The 14,519-nt window shown below is 44.5% G+C and overlaps 1 long non-coding RNA gene across 13 annotated transcripts in view; it reads right to left on the reverse strand.

Moving 5' to 3' along the window:
- LOC131103740 (uncharacterized) overlaps positions 1-14,519 on the reverse strand; it is a 204,716-nt gene that overhangs the window by 174,724 nt on the left and 15,473 nt on the right. For 11 of the 13 annotated variants that reach the window (XR_009119660.1, XR_009119662.1, XR_009119664.1 and 8 more), the window contains 3 exons: positions 11,231-11,467; positions 9,114-9,255; positions 8,014-8,161 (listed from right to left, as the gene is read on the reverse strand). This is a non-coding gene — a long non-coding RNA (uncharacterized LOC131103740). The remainder of the gene's footprint in view (positions 1-8,013; positions 8,162-9,113; positions 9,256-11,230; positions 11,468-14,519) is intronic. The other 2 variants (XR_009119657.1, XR_009119665.1) reach the window with 2 other exon arrangements.

Raw genomic sequence — 14,519 nt, forward strand, 5'->3', positions numbered from 1 at the left:
GGTGCACTTCATTTGACTTTGTAAACACGTCATACACGAGGCGCTCCCGAACGCCACCTCGCCGTGAAGGAGCGGGGGAAGCTGCTCGTCTCTGCTGTCCTTCTCCAGAGAGAAAAGGCGGCGTTAGAGGTAGATTTAGCAAAAGGTAAAGCGCAAAAAAAAGGTATTTTTATGCTCTTCTGAATAAATGAATGGCAGCGACTGCCAAAATGGGGGATTAGACCGCATAGGCGATCTCAACAGAACTTTTACATTCAAATACCGGAGCTTTTTCCCGGGGAAGAATAAAGCGCATGTACGTCATATGGGAATAAAAACGGGAGAAATCTCAAAGAAAAGCCAGACTCCGTGAGATCGTAAAGTCTGAATGACCCCGCCAGTCACACGTCCGACTTGAACCGAGCCGGAGGCGACACCGGCCAGGCAGCGATGGATGACGCCGCACCCCAACCCCCCCAGCCCGGACCGTGCGCTTTATAATTAAAATGCAAATAGAACAACCTTGTTTTCACTCTCGGGGGAGTCCCGTCTCAGGCGCGCGTCCGTGTACACGAGCTGGGCGGGGAAATGAGTTTTCATAACAGGCGCTGGAATCAATTTGGAGGTTTTTTTCGGCTCCACACAAAAAAAGTGAAATAAGTGAGACTAGAAAGGCACGCTCGGCCACGCGTGGCCCTCGGCTCTCAGATATTTGGACCGCTCGCTCACTACCGCGTATTTTTTTAAGCTAGCAATGTTTACTCGCCGGCTTGAAGCAATTACGGCAGCGAGGAGAAAAGTTTTTTTTTAAAAAAAAAAGCAGTCTGACAACATCCTTATCGTAAGAGGACGCTGATGCTTCAATCTCAGCAAACAACACGGACAAACAACGTGCGGACAAAGATACGCCCGTTTTGTTTCACAGCCGCACACAAATGCGCGTCCTTCAGCGTGACATTGGCGTGTAACACATTTCCAGCTCAATTATCCCCAGCCAAGTGGATTTCAAACACATTTAGCCGGGAGCACACCGCTCGCTAATTAGCCTGCAGCACCCGAGAACACCACAACAAAGTCCGTCTTTAGCTCCATCTTAAGCTTGTCTGATGCACGTGCGTGCCTAACACCTTAGGCCGTCAACGGGTTTGCGTAGAACAAACAATGACTTGACCGTGCTCTTCTGGCTTCCTGTTGGCTAATCTTGTTAGCCAAGATCCAATAAAAAGTTTTTAGAAAAAATTTTTTTTTTAAATTTTTAGTAAAAATTTAGTAAAAATTTTTAGTCTTAGCTTTTAGCCAACCTAAATTTCCTAAAATTGGCCCTTGTTTCTCATACAATTATGAAAAAAATTACATTTTAGTCTTTAATATTTCTTTATGGTATTTTTTTGGGAATGGCAACTTTTTGTTTGTACATTTTTTGCTCTTAATTTGATGTCTTTATTGTATATTGTAATACTTTGACTTTATCGTTGTAATATAGCTTTTAGCCAAGCTAAATTTCCTAAAATTGGCCCTTGTTTCCTCATACAATTATGAAAAAAATTACATTTTTAGTCTTTAATATTTCTTTATGGTATTTTATTTGGAATGGCAACTTTTTGTTTGTACATTTTTTGCTCTTAATTTGATGTCTTTATTGTATATTGTAATACTTTGACTTTATCGTTGTAATATAGCTTTTAGCCAAGCTAAATTTCCTAAAATTGGCCCTTGTTTCCTCATACAATTATGAAAAAAATTACATTTTTAGTCAAGAAAATCACGTTGCTCACAAAACGCATCAAAGTTTAGGTTAGTCAAATTCCACATTTTAAAACCTGACTTTTGAGGAACCATCCTCAAAAGCATGGCCGTCCCCTTTTTTGGGGGCCCATGGTACGTGCTAATAATAAGATACTACCAACTCTGACTGGAGCCGTCACCCCACAACAGTCCACTGTGTTGTTAGCGGAAGAATGTCGGATTCGTATTGATGCACAACATGTCCGTGTAGCCAATGGAATGATGGTCTTGGTCTGACAGCGGCGCGTGGAGGAGTGCAGGGCGCTCACGGTGCACACGGCGCTTTGCTCTTTTCAGCAGAACATGTGGGAAAAGAAGAAAAAAAAAACCTATCGCTGCACTAATAAGTTCACTTCTCCTCACTGGTTGCACTCCATACGACAGGGGCTACCCCTCCGTGTGCCCCGACGTCACTCCGCTTCCCAATTACCACCTCACACACACACACACACACACACACACAAAGGGAGATTTTAAATGCCCCCATTAAATTCATAAAAGATTGTATTTTTTTGCCTCCAAACCTAAGGTGATCTCCTCACCTTTTCCATACTTTACATCTCACTGCATTAAACATGGAGGGCTGCAAATGAGCAAAAAGCGTCAAAGCGTATATTTTTATTTTATTTTTTTAATTTTTTTTTTTGGATCCCAGAAACTTTCCAAACCCTGCAAGTACTAATGACTCACTGTGGAGCAGACACTGCACGGATTGCTAATTATGCATAATTTAAAAGTAGAAACGTATTTGCAGGGTGTATGTAGTGTGTTTTACACGCTGCTGTGGGTTTGGGTGGGGGGGTGGGTGGGGGCTTTTTAGGAAAGGATTGCTTAAAAATGCAGAAAATGGAAGCCCGGTGCAATTGTTAGGCGGAGTAGCGCAGCTTGTGTAGGGTGGCTCGCCTCGGCGCACTCAAAAGTTGCAAAAACAAACGGTGCTTAGCTTACGTCCAAATGAAATGGAAATATAGAAGTCTAATGGGGGGGGGGCACATCTGAAATATATCATTTCGTTTGTTTGTTTCTTTCGGCTTTTTCTTTAGAGAGTTAATAAAAAAAATGCAAAATTTTACCAGAATTAAATGAAAATATTGAGACAAAGTTGGAATCTAACGAGAAGAGAAGTCATAATTATGCAATATAATCTAAAGTCTGAATATGAAAGAAGCATTTTGAATATTCCGGACCAGAAGCCCGAGCCAACTCAACCGGCTCCCCTCGGTGTGAAGGAGGGGCGGAGTTCCTCACCCCCATCTCTCACCCCAGAACTAAACCTTTTAATTGGTTTTGATTGGTCTTTGTTTTTTATGTCAACCGACTCGCGTTCAATGGCTTCACTTATTATTACACTTGTACGATCTTTAAAATGCTTGAACGTTAAACATTCATTCATTCATTTTCTACCGCTTATCCTCACGAGGGTCGCGGGGGGTGCTGGAGCCTATCCCAGCTGTCTTCAGGCGAGACGCGATGTACACCCTGGACTGGTCGCCAGCCAATCACAGGCCACATATAGACAAACAACCATTCACACTCACATTCATACCTATGGACAATTTGGAGTGGCTAATTAACCTAGCATGTTTTTGGAATGTGGGAGGAAACCGGAGTACCGGAGAAAAGCCACGCATGCACGGGGAGAACATGCATGAACGTTAAACACGTGAACGTTAAAGTGTCACACTATGACGGCTGGGATTTGTTTTGGGGCAAAAAAGGGTCTCCAAAAGTGGTACCCGAAGAAAAGGGTGTTTCAAGTATTCCGAGGAGAGGCATGGCTTTTGGCATGTGTTTCTCCCGGGAGTCAGGATGTGTCCAAGCACTGCTGACACTGACAAATGGGAGATTGGAAAATATGTTGTTTTGTTTTTTTTTTAAATGTGCTTTGACAATAACTGGTTTGTGAGTATGGACAGGAAAAGACAAGGGGGGCATCAGAACTTGAGGCCTCGCGTCGTCCCATTCCAGATTTGTCAACAAATGGAGTTTTCGGTTCCATTGGGAGAGTCTTGGTGAGAGTCTTCGCTAACTCCATGCAAACAAAGCTTCCTGGCGCGAGATGGGAAAAACCTTGAATGCTATTATCCTGAGCTAAAAAGAGGCTTTTACTTTGACCCTGCAACAGTTTCCGATTTCATCCTGGACTTTGGTATCGGCTTATTAGCGGCATACAAAAGTGTCCAGTCCACTTCCCTGGACACTATTAGGGGAGGAAGGTGCTGCTTTTATTGGTAAAAGTAAACACAAATATCTCCCATTATCCTGCAAAGCTTTCTACTTCCTGTTTCGGCGGTCTCTAAATCCTCTGTGAGGGCATCAGATGGCCGCTGCCGCTGCTGCGGCTACGCTGGCGTCTAAGTGCAAGAAATGCCAGACTGATAAAGCAGAGCCATAAACACACACATAGCGCGGACACACACACACACCCACGCACGCACACACACGCGCCCGCGGTGACATTTGGCGTCAATGCTGTGAATCTGGAAGCATCAGCAGCCGAAGTGACCCGACGCCGGTCCTCGCTATAATTTATCAGCTCGTCTTCCTCAGCCCGCCTGGCATTATCAAAGCTGGAGCGCCGCGACTCCTCTTTGGCGCCTCCTCTGCCATTTTGAAGGGAGTCGCCATGGCGAGGGCCCACCTTTTGTCTAATTGGCCGTGATAATCAGACGCCCTTTCACATTATCACTCCTTAACCCTTTAAAGGGCACGCCTTTTCTTACTTCACAAGCACTTCACAATTCCAAGTACCTTGCAACACTTTTGTTCCATGAAGGAAAAAAAACTATATATATATACATATACTGTAGTATTTTCCGGACTATAAGTCACACTTATTTTCATAGGTTGGCTGTTCCTGCGACTTATACTCCAGAGCAACTTATAAATGAAAAAAACTGATTATGTTCCATAAACACTGGACACATTTTGTGTTCATGTTTATTTTTTTGTGTAGCTGAATAACCATTAGCATGTTAGCATATCTTACACCTATTCAGCCTGTTCTCTATTCTTTTATTGTTAGAACTTGCCTTCCAAGATGATGTAATGTCTGTTTTGGTCAAGTAAAATGCGACTTATACTCCAGAGTTTTTAGTTTTTAAGTTTTTTCTACCTAATTATACATTTTTGGCCTTGTGCGACTTATAGTCCAGAAAATACGGTACAAAGAAATTGTAAAAAAAAATAAATGAAATTTTTACAGAATATGTGTGCAGAATAAGTTTGGGATGATAACTTTTTTTAATTGATAAATATAAGTTTTTGGATCAAATATATTGTGTCAATACTGTGTTTTCTGTACTACAGTAAACCTCTGATATATCGGACTCGGATATATCGGAAATTCGCTCACAACGGACAGATAAAAAAAGAACCGATTTTTCTGTAATGCATTTCCAATAAAAATTCATTGCATATATCGGATTTTTTATAACGGATTTCGCCTATTTCGGACAAAATCTCCAGTCCCGTTCCAATGCATTTCCATGAAATTTCCCTCGCATATATCGGATGGCCGCATCGTGGCGCTCCGATTCGCCGAATCGTGACAGGCCGCTATACGACGTCATTTGCAGCGTTTGCAGCGTTGCCTGCGCGTCCAGGTACATTGGAAACATAGTCAAGGAAGTGCCTTTTTATAACGGATAAAATCCCATTTACGCATATACCGGATATAAATCCGATATATGCGTAAAACAGACATTTTCCGGTATACGCATATAACGGATTTCGCTTATATCGGACAAAACCAGTGGGAACAATTGAATCCGATATATCCGAGGTTTACTGTATAAGTCGCACAAGGCCAAAAATACGTATTTAGGTAGAAAAAAACATACATACATCGCACTGGAGTATAAGTCGCATTTTTTGCGGGTAATTTATTTTCCAAACTACTTGACCAAAACAGACATTACGTCATCTTGGAAGGCAAATTCTAACAATAAAAGAATAGAGAACAGGCTGAATAGAAGAAGATATGCTAACACAACACTAAAAATAAACATGAACACAAAAGGTGTCCAGTGTTTATGTAACATAAACAGTTTTTTCATTTATAAGTCGCAGGAACAGCCAACCTATGAAAAAAAGTGTGATGTATACTCCGGAAAATACTGTAATAACGTGGCTCCAGTGAAGAATACTATATCTGTATGAGTAATACTACACCACCAAGGTGTGATACTGTATCGGACAGATCTGCCCCCAAATGTTATGGATTCGTGCTGCCGCCATGATCCAACCCTGGACAAACTTTGTGTCAAATTGTAAAAGCGGTTGTGAGGTAATCCTGAAAAGCAACCTAATTAGCTAACGAAGCAACGAGGCGTCCTACAAACACGGCGTACTCGTGTGTGGGAACCCTGTAAAGGTACAGGACGTGAGCGTCGTATACGGGCAGGCGGCGTTCATTAATTGGACGTGCTGAGTCGTTAATCAGCGGCAGCCTGGCAGGGATTCTCCTTTGCAGTAACGATGAATACAAATAAATAAAAACGGAAGCTGTGACTCGGCTCCCCCTCGCCAGTAAACACCCTTGATGTGTGAACGCTGCTTTTTATTTCGCACTTACCATGCAACCCTGCCGGCGCTCGCTGCCGAGAGACTCGTAACCGCCACCGTGCCGCTTTCCCCGGGTCTGAGCGCTAAGAACCTCAAATGTCAATATTGTGCCGGCGGCGGGGGAATAATTAAGGCGTAAAAGATCTAAAAGGCCTTGTCGCATATGGACCACCAGCTGTCACATCTGTCTGCCGCTGCGAGGGAAGGGAACGGCGCAACGTTAAAAACGGCAGATGACGGGGAAGAAGAGGCGGCGGCGGAGTCAAGGGGCCAAGGGGCCGTTTAAGTCGCAACTATTTGGCAAATGAACATGTGGTTGTGATGGTTTTACTTTCCCGTAAGAGCGTTTCAGAGAAAATGCATAGTTTTGTTACAAACATCGCCCACTAGTGGCCTGGCATTCACACTGCAGCCTCACTCGTGTTTACTTTGACTTAAATGTACCTTGAGTCTCGAAGCAAAGTGCGTGACGGCCCCCAAGGGGATTTGTGGGCGGGGCCATGCCCGATGAAAATGGTAGTTAAAACTCAGTTTTTGAACGCCCCTAGTTTTCGCATTATTCGGTTTTGGACTAAAATTTACGCTTAAAGTGTCGGATTTTTTACTTTTGGTCGGCTGAATCTTGTGGAATAAGGAAAGATGTAAACAGAGACGGCGCTACTTGATTCCACCATCTTGGATCACACACCCGACATGTCAAACCTCCATTTATGAAAACCTCATGCCAAAAATTCCGAATATGAAACAGGATTTGAAAAAATTTCCATCCCTTTTCACGTCAAAAAAAAAACATTCAAAATACGAAAACAAAAATTGCTTCTCCGAACAGTGGCGTCCTCCCAGAATTCCTTTGGGCGCATCCCCCCCCCATTGGCTATCCTCAGCGATGCCACGTCACGATATGAAGTGAAGTCTAAAAGTGATGTTACGTAAACTTACATGTGTAGTCATTTATAAGGATTTGTCTATGTACATAGATATAAATAAAGATTTGATTTGAATAACTCTCCCAGCAGTAGCAGCAGGTCATCCATGGAAAAGGTTCTGCGCTTCAGTCCTGAATGAAATGACGGCAGGGATGTTTTTTTAGCAAGCGAGCGTCTCCTGCGGAATAAAAGGACGATTGCTTCATTCCAGCCTCCAGTCGGGTGATGACATCATCCGTTTCAGGGTCACTTCCTGTATGTCAGCTAATTCCCTCATCGCCTTCGCGTCTCTTCTCGGCTGATCTGAAGTGGCATCAATTAAGTGGATCGGCCAGGTGTGAGCGAGAGGAGGGGTGGGGTGGGGAGGCGGAGGCGGGGGCGGGGCGCTTCCTGACAGCTACGCTTTCATTTATTATTTCTTTTTTTTTCGTGCACGTGTGTGTGCGTGACAGTTGCTTGCCGCATCACATCAGAGCTAACGACGAGGTGGACGCGCTTGTCACCGCAAATTGGCTGCCACTGCCGGGTCAGAGAGGAGCACATCCGGATATCATGGCGCCATTAAGGGACCCATTAGGTGCTGTAAACGTACACACGTGTGTGTGTGTGTGTGTTTCGATATTTACAGAGCGTTCTTGCGATGTCGACGGTCATACGACATTAGTATCGTCTTCCTCCCGTGTCGCCTGACGGCTCTTTGACTAAGACCTGATGTTTGCGCTTGAATGGCGGCCGAGAAGAAGGTGATCTGCTTTACCTGATCCGGTGTCAGTTTGGTCTTGATGTGACGTGACATTCCCCCGCAGGTTGCCCTCATCCTCCGTCACCTCCGCTCTTCTTCTTCTTCTTCTCCTCCTCACTTCAAACATCACTTGTTTGCAATTCCTTCTCCTCTTCACCCTCACCTTCACCCAAACGCAAAAAAAAAAAACATTCGTCAGTCAGGCTGCCATCATCATCGCTGCATTTAAAGGCTCTTCGACATCCAATATTTTGGGATAATAATTACAAGAAAACATAAGCAGTAAAGAAAAGCCAGTCATAACAGCGGCCATGTTGGGGCACAGTTAACTGCCATGCAAGTGCAAGGTTTGCCTTTCTATGATGGGGGGCTATTTTTATCTTTTAAATAAACCTGAGTACTGAATCCCACCCTGACAGGATGAATGGGAAAGCCGCTTCAAGAGGATTTAATTACTTTGCTATAATTCTCTGGAAAATATTTTATTGTATTGTATTGTACAATTATATTTTATGTATTTTATTATGTTTCATTTTAAGTATTTTTTTCCATACTTTTAGTAGCTTGGAAGGGATTCAATTGTATTCAAATTATTTCCTGGCAGGAATATTTGCTGATTTTATTCTTCAATATGATATTTTTTTACAGATTATTTTATTAGTATTATTCTGATTTTAACATTTTTTGGAAATACTTTTAGGTTCCGGGAAGGGATTAATTGGATAGATAAAATTATTTATTAATTTATGATTTATTTATATTTGACCTGAGTTTATTAATCCCTGCAATGGACTGGCAACCAGCCCCGGGTGTACGTCACCTGTCACTCAAGTCAGCTGGTATAGGCTCCAGCATACCTCTACGACACTAGTGAGGATAAGTATGGATGATTTTAGTGTATATTACTACTTCATGTATTTCATTCATCTGTATATGAATGTATATGAATTCATCTTCAACCTTGGTATTTCGGTCCAGTCCAGTCCATTCTAGTTCAGTCCAGTCTCATCCAGTCTTTGAGTGTCCCTAAAACTCAGAGCCCATCATCGGTCTCTCGGCATCCTTCTTCTACTTCATTAAAAGCGAGACAGACTGAGCACGCCCAGAAGCCTCACCTACATCAAAGTCCTGTACACATCTGTTCCGCCGGGCCAGCTGGCCTCGTGTCGGAACTTTTCCAGCATCCGCAGCCGGACCGTCTTGGCGAGCCGAGTTGAGAGAGAGAGAGGGGGGCGCTTGGTGGAGCGCTCATCAAATCTGCAACCAGGAAAAGGAAGATGGTGTGAGACCAGCAGTGGAGCGATGGAGGATAAAACATTCAAAATGGCAAAAATAAAATAAATTTAAAAACTCCACTTGGAGCAGAAACAGCCTTCAAAACCTGCTAGCAAGCTGTGAGGATGGATAAGTCCAGTCAGGGTGTCACAGATAAGGATGAGGGAAAACTAGGTTGCAGGCCTGCACGCAGGCCCATCATAGGATGTTGCTCAGTGGAGCACAGATCTCCACCTACTTCCTGGTTTATGGAGGACACCATTACGTTTTCACCAGATTCTACAGCAGAGTGAGACATCCCAAAGACCACATGCTGACCGGACCGGCCCCGACCAGGAGAGGCGCCCAGGAAGAGCTCTTAACGCTTGTGCCGCAGGTTAATGCGATGCATTAAAGGGCCCGCAGAGATCTGGCCGTAAAGCCGACAGGCGGAACACAACCACGGCGCCAATCGAGCCATCAAAATCATTTAAGCCCAATTCCCCCCGCATGTCCGAGCGCCGCCTAAATAAGTGCCAAGCGCACTAAAACAAGACGGGCTGACACTTTGCATTTCGCCAGCAGTCATTTGAGGAAATCCTGGGATTGGACAGCGACGTCGGAATGCAGCCGACCCAATAAAAAGGCAGCACATGTAAAGCAGGAAAAACACACACTTTGTATTCCTGACCAGGATGAGACTTCTTACCTCGGAGAGGATCTACGTGAATAAATGGGATTCCTTAAGATCCACATGTTTACACGCGCCCGGTCAGCAAATGTCAATCAGATGCCGGATATACACAAGCTGAGCAAGACCAGAAATGTCACACGGTCGGCTCGGCCCTGCGGAGGCTTGACACCTGATCGATACCTGCTATGAATATGTGATCGGTGAGGATGGAGGCATGGGGGGAAGGGGGGCGGCGGGGCATTTTCAACCTGCACCAAGAATGCTGCACAAGAATTAGACACAAGACAAACCAAATCAAACAATAAGCCAACTACCCGTATGCTACCACAGCACGGACAGCGAATTTAGTTAAAAACTATTAAACACACAAAGAAATTAGCGACTTTATCCAGAATAAAATGTGATGATCCAATAATATAGAAAAATTAAATCAGTGGCTTTATCCAATATAATAAATGAGATTCCACTAATGCTTCGTGAAAGACATTGGGTGCTGGAGCCTATCCCAGCTGTCTTCGGGCGAGAGGCGGGGTACACCCTGGACTGGTGGCCAGCCAATCACAGGGCACATATAGACAAACAACCATTCACACTCACATTCATACCTATGGATAATTTGGAATCGCTAATTAAACTAGCGGGCGGCACGGCGGTCTAGTGGTTAGCGCGCAGACCTCACAGCTAGGAGACGCGGGTTCAATTCCACCCTCGGCCATCTCTGTGTGAAGTTTGCATGTTCTCCCCGTGCATGCGTGGGTTTTTCTCCGGGTACTCCGGTTTCCTCCCACATTCCAAAAAAACATGCTAGGTTAATTAGCGACTCCAAATTGTCCATAGGTATGAATGTGAGTGTGAATGGTTGTTTGTCTATATGTGCCCTGTGATTGGCTGGCGACCAGTCCGGGGTGTACCCCGCCTCTCGCCCAAAGACAGCTGGGATAGGCTCCAGCACCCCCGCCACCCTCGTGAGGAAAAAGCGGTAGAAAATGAATGAATGAATGATTAATTAAACTAGCATGTTTTTGGAATGTGGGAGGAAACCGGAGTACCCGGGAGAACATGCAAACTCCAAACTCAAGGGTGGGATTGAACTCAGGTCTCCTAGCTGTGAGGTCTGCGCGCTAACCACTCAACCGCCGTGCAGCCCTGTTTATTAAATAGTATGTAGATTAAATGCGATTACTATGTACCACGTATTATTTACCAACAGGAAAACCGCAGTAGCCCAGGACCTGGAGTTGGTCGAGGTTCCTAGGTATTGTTCCAAATCAACAACGCTCTTACATGCAGGAAACTTCCGAAATCTTCCTCCTTCCTTCCTCTTGATGCTGAATATTTGTCACAGGGGATGAAAGTTGTCGACGTGGGGAAATGAGGTAGCAGCCTGAAGCTTGTAACACGCCCGTCTGCGGTTTGGGACCTGGTCTTCACATCCCGTCCTGTCTCGTCTTGGCCCTGAAGGTGACCCGCAGCGTCTCTCGCGGCCCAGTGGAGACGATAGCGGCCTGGCCTCGGTGTCCACTTGTCACCAGAAAAGAAGAGCGGGATGAAGACAAGACAAGAACATAGCAAAACAAAACTACTCAATTTGTTCTTGGAAAAGTTCTGAAGAAGACATTTTTTCGTTTTTAAAAGGTCCCTTATTAAATGTTAGGATGTTTATTCAGCACCACCATGCGAAGGTGCTGGGATGAAACTTCCATAGAACCATACCAAACATGGAACATCATATTAGCGTCAGCTTAGCTAGTTGCCCCAGGCCTTGTCATTTATGGTGAGCATGTCATGAAACACGCCGGGATTCTAACCCGGGTGTTGTGTAATGTTAGCACTTTACCTCAGCTTACGTTTGTGTATAAAAATATGAACAACTTTGATTATGTGCATGCTGACGGAGGAAAAAAAAAAGCGACATTTGCAGTAATCTTGCCGACATCCCAGCAGACATGCGGTACGTCCCGTAATGTACAACAAGCAAAGCGGGGAACGCGGAAGCAATCACAGGCGGATGGCGGCAGCTCCTCCACACGCTGACATTTACTCTCTAATTTCTCCATCTTTTACAGCCATCATTCACCCCTTCGCATCTTTTTTTTTTTTTTTTCCTCTTCCTTCGCTCGCTCTCTTCCCCTGCCGCACCTTCCTCCTCCAATTGTAAATCCTCTCTCAGCCTCCATCTTTGTCTCCTGCAGCCATTGTGGAGAGATAGAGAGCCATCAATCTTCTTCAATGAGTGCAGAGTGCCAAGGCCGCGGCTGATTACTAGCTCTCCTCACCGGAGCACATACAGATACACAGGACATTAGGCTACACTTCCACTGGCTTCTTGTTAGTGTTAACAGATACTATAGGATGCTATTCATTTATGTACTATAGGCAACACAATATGGTCATAACTGGCAGAAATTACACAAAAGACCTTCATTTTAACTAAAATACCTAAATGGATGGATGGAGTATCATTGCTTTATTCTCATAAAATTGCCCCTTTATCAACTTTTTTTTACTTAATTTTGTTTATTTTCCAACAATTTCGACATTTTATTTGTGTAAATTTTCATCTAATAATTAGGACTTTATTCCCCAAATACTTTGGCTTTATTCCAGTCACATTAAAACATTTTACAAATTTGCTGTTGTTTGACTCTCATAATATTTTTTTAATGACTTCCTTTTTGTTTAATATTTCTATTTTATGCCACTAACATTTGCCACAATGTTATTCATTTTTATTCATTTTCTACCGCTTTTCCTCACAAGGGTCGCGGGGGTGCTGGAGCCTATCCCAGCTGTCTTCGGGGGTACAGAGGCGGGGTACACCCTGGACTGGTGGCCAGCCAATCACAGGGCACATATAGACAAACAACCATTCACACTCACATTCATACCTATGGACAATTTGGAGTCGCTAATTAACCTAGCATGTTTTTGGAATGTGGGAGGAAACCGGAGTACCCGGAGAAAACCCACGCATGCACGGGGAGAACATGTAAACTCCACACAGAGATGGCCGAGGGTGGAATTGAACCCTGGTCTCCTAGCTGTGAGGTCTGCGCGCTAACCACTAGACCGCCGTGCCGCCCTGCCACAATGTTATTTTTCTTTTTTTATTTTTTCTTGTAAAATGTTTACTTTATTCGAGTAAAATTCCTGCAGATTTATTTATTTTTGCATTTTTTTACTACAGAGTGCAACAGGCCGCAATTGGCCCTCGGTCCGCACCATGGACACCCCAGCTAGAAGAAAGTTGCACACATACATCAATAAAACATGTGTGTGTGCGCCGAGGCATTTCGAGTCACAAAGGTGTAAAATTCAGGGCCATGACCTTGCAGACGAAAGGGGTTTTTAACGAGCCGCCTCGCTGCCCTCCGTCGCAGCGACACTATTTTACACACACACGCACACATCAAGGCCGAGCGTGGACCTCTGAGAGGAAAAAAAGAATCATTTCTCAGGAAGAATTATCTGTGCTTCCTCCTCCTACATGCTCTGACAGTAGGAGTGGAAAAGTACAGGAATTTGGAATGGGCGTTTTTGGGAAGGGAGTATTTGTCGCAGTACCGGGTTCCCACATGGTACGACTGAAGTGAAGGACAGGAAGTGTAAATGCCTTGCCATAAACTCACGCAACTGAGTAAACAGTGGCTTTGATGCCTTTGGAGAATGGCATCAAGCTAGCAGGAGGTTTGTAGGGGCGGGGCGGGGCGGGGCGGGGCGGAGCTGTGTGTTATACATGGACATGGAAAAACAGAACTCGATGAGGTGTCAATGCGACTGAGCCGAGGTTAAACTTGGAGCCGTCTGCAAAGCTGCCGGAGGTCGCCGAGAAAAGGGGGCGGGACTCGGCGTGGCGCTAAAGACTTTGACACTAACATAATCACTACTAATTGGCTGAGCTCCACTCACCCACCTGTCATCATCTCATCAAAATAAGACTCCTTCAAACGCCCCCCCGCCACCCTGAAGGAATGAAGTTTGGAGGTGACAACCTCAGTCTGGTACTGGTGGATGCAGGTTCCGCGTTCATTTTGTGCTTTTAATTGGATGTTGGTTTAACCCAGTACACACTAAATATGACACCAGCTGTTCTAGCGTTTATATCCCCTCCTTCCGTCCGGGGGGGGGGGGGGTGTGTTTCCCCCAATAATAAAAATCTATTTGTGTATTTGTGAAGGTGAAAATGTAATAGGCTCATGTAAATGCAAATATGTATTTGAGTCTTAATACAACAGGAATTGGATGTCGGAGCTGATCTTCTCTTATTGTTTACGTGTTGTTGTCGGTCCCTTTTTTTAACACAAGGTCAAAAGTTACACAAACTGCGTCTCGGTAAGATGGTGCAAAAGCAACTTCTCAGCGTACGATACAGCAGGAGGAAGCGGTGGGCTGAAATATGTGTGTGTTTGCTGGTATTGGATTGTGCCTGCAGCTGTGCAACCCTGCAGGAAGAAGGCAAGTTTTTAGAAAGAATCTGTCAAAGTTTGCATCGGCCTTAAAACAGGCGCTGGCAAACCACGGCCCAGGGGCCATATAGGGTCCATTAAGCTTTTTAATCCAGTCTGACCGACAT

Source organism: Doryrhamphus excisus, chromosome 15, assembly GCF_030265055.1.
Source record: "Doryrhamphus excisus isolate RoL2022-K1 chromosome 15, RoL_Dexc_1.0, whole genome shotgun sequence".
NCBI lineage: Eukaryota > Metazoa > Chordata > Actinopteri > Syngnathiformes > Syngnathidae > Doryrhamphus > Doryrhamphus excisus.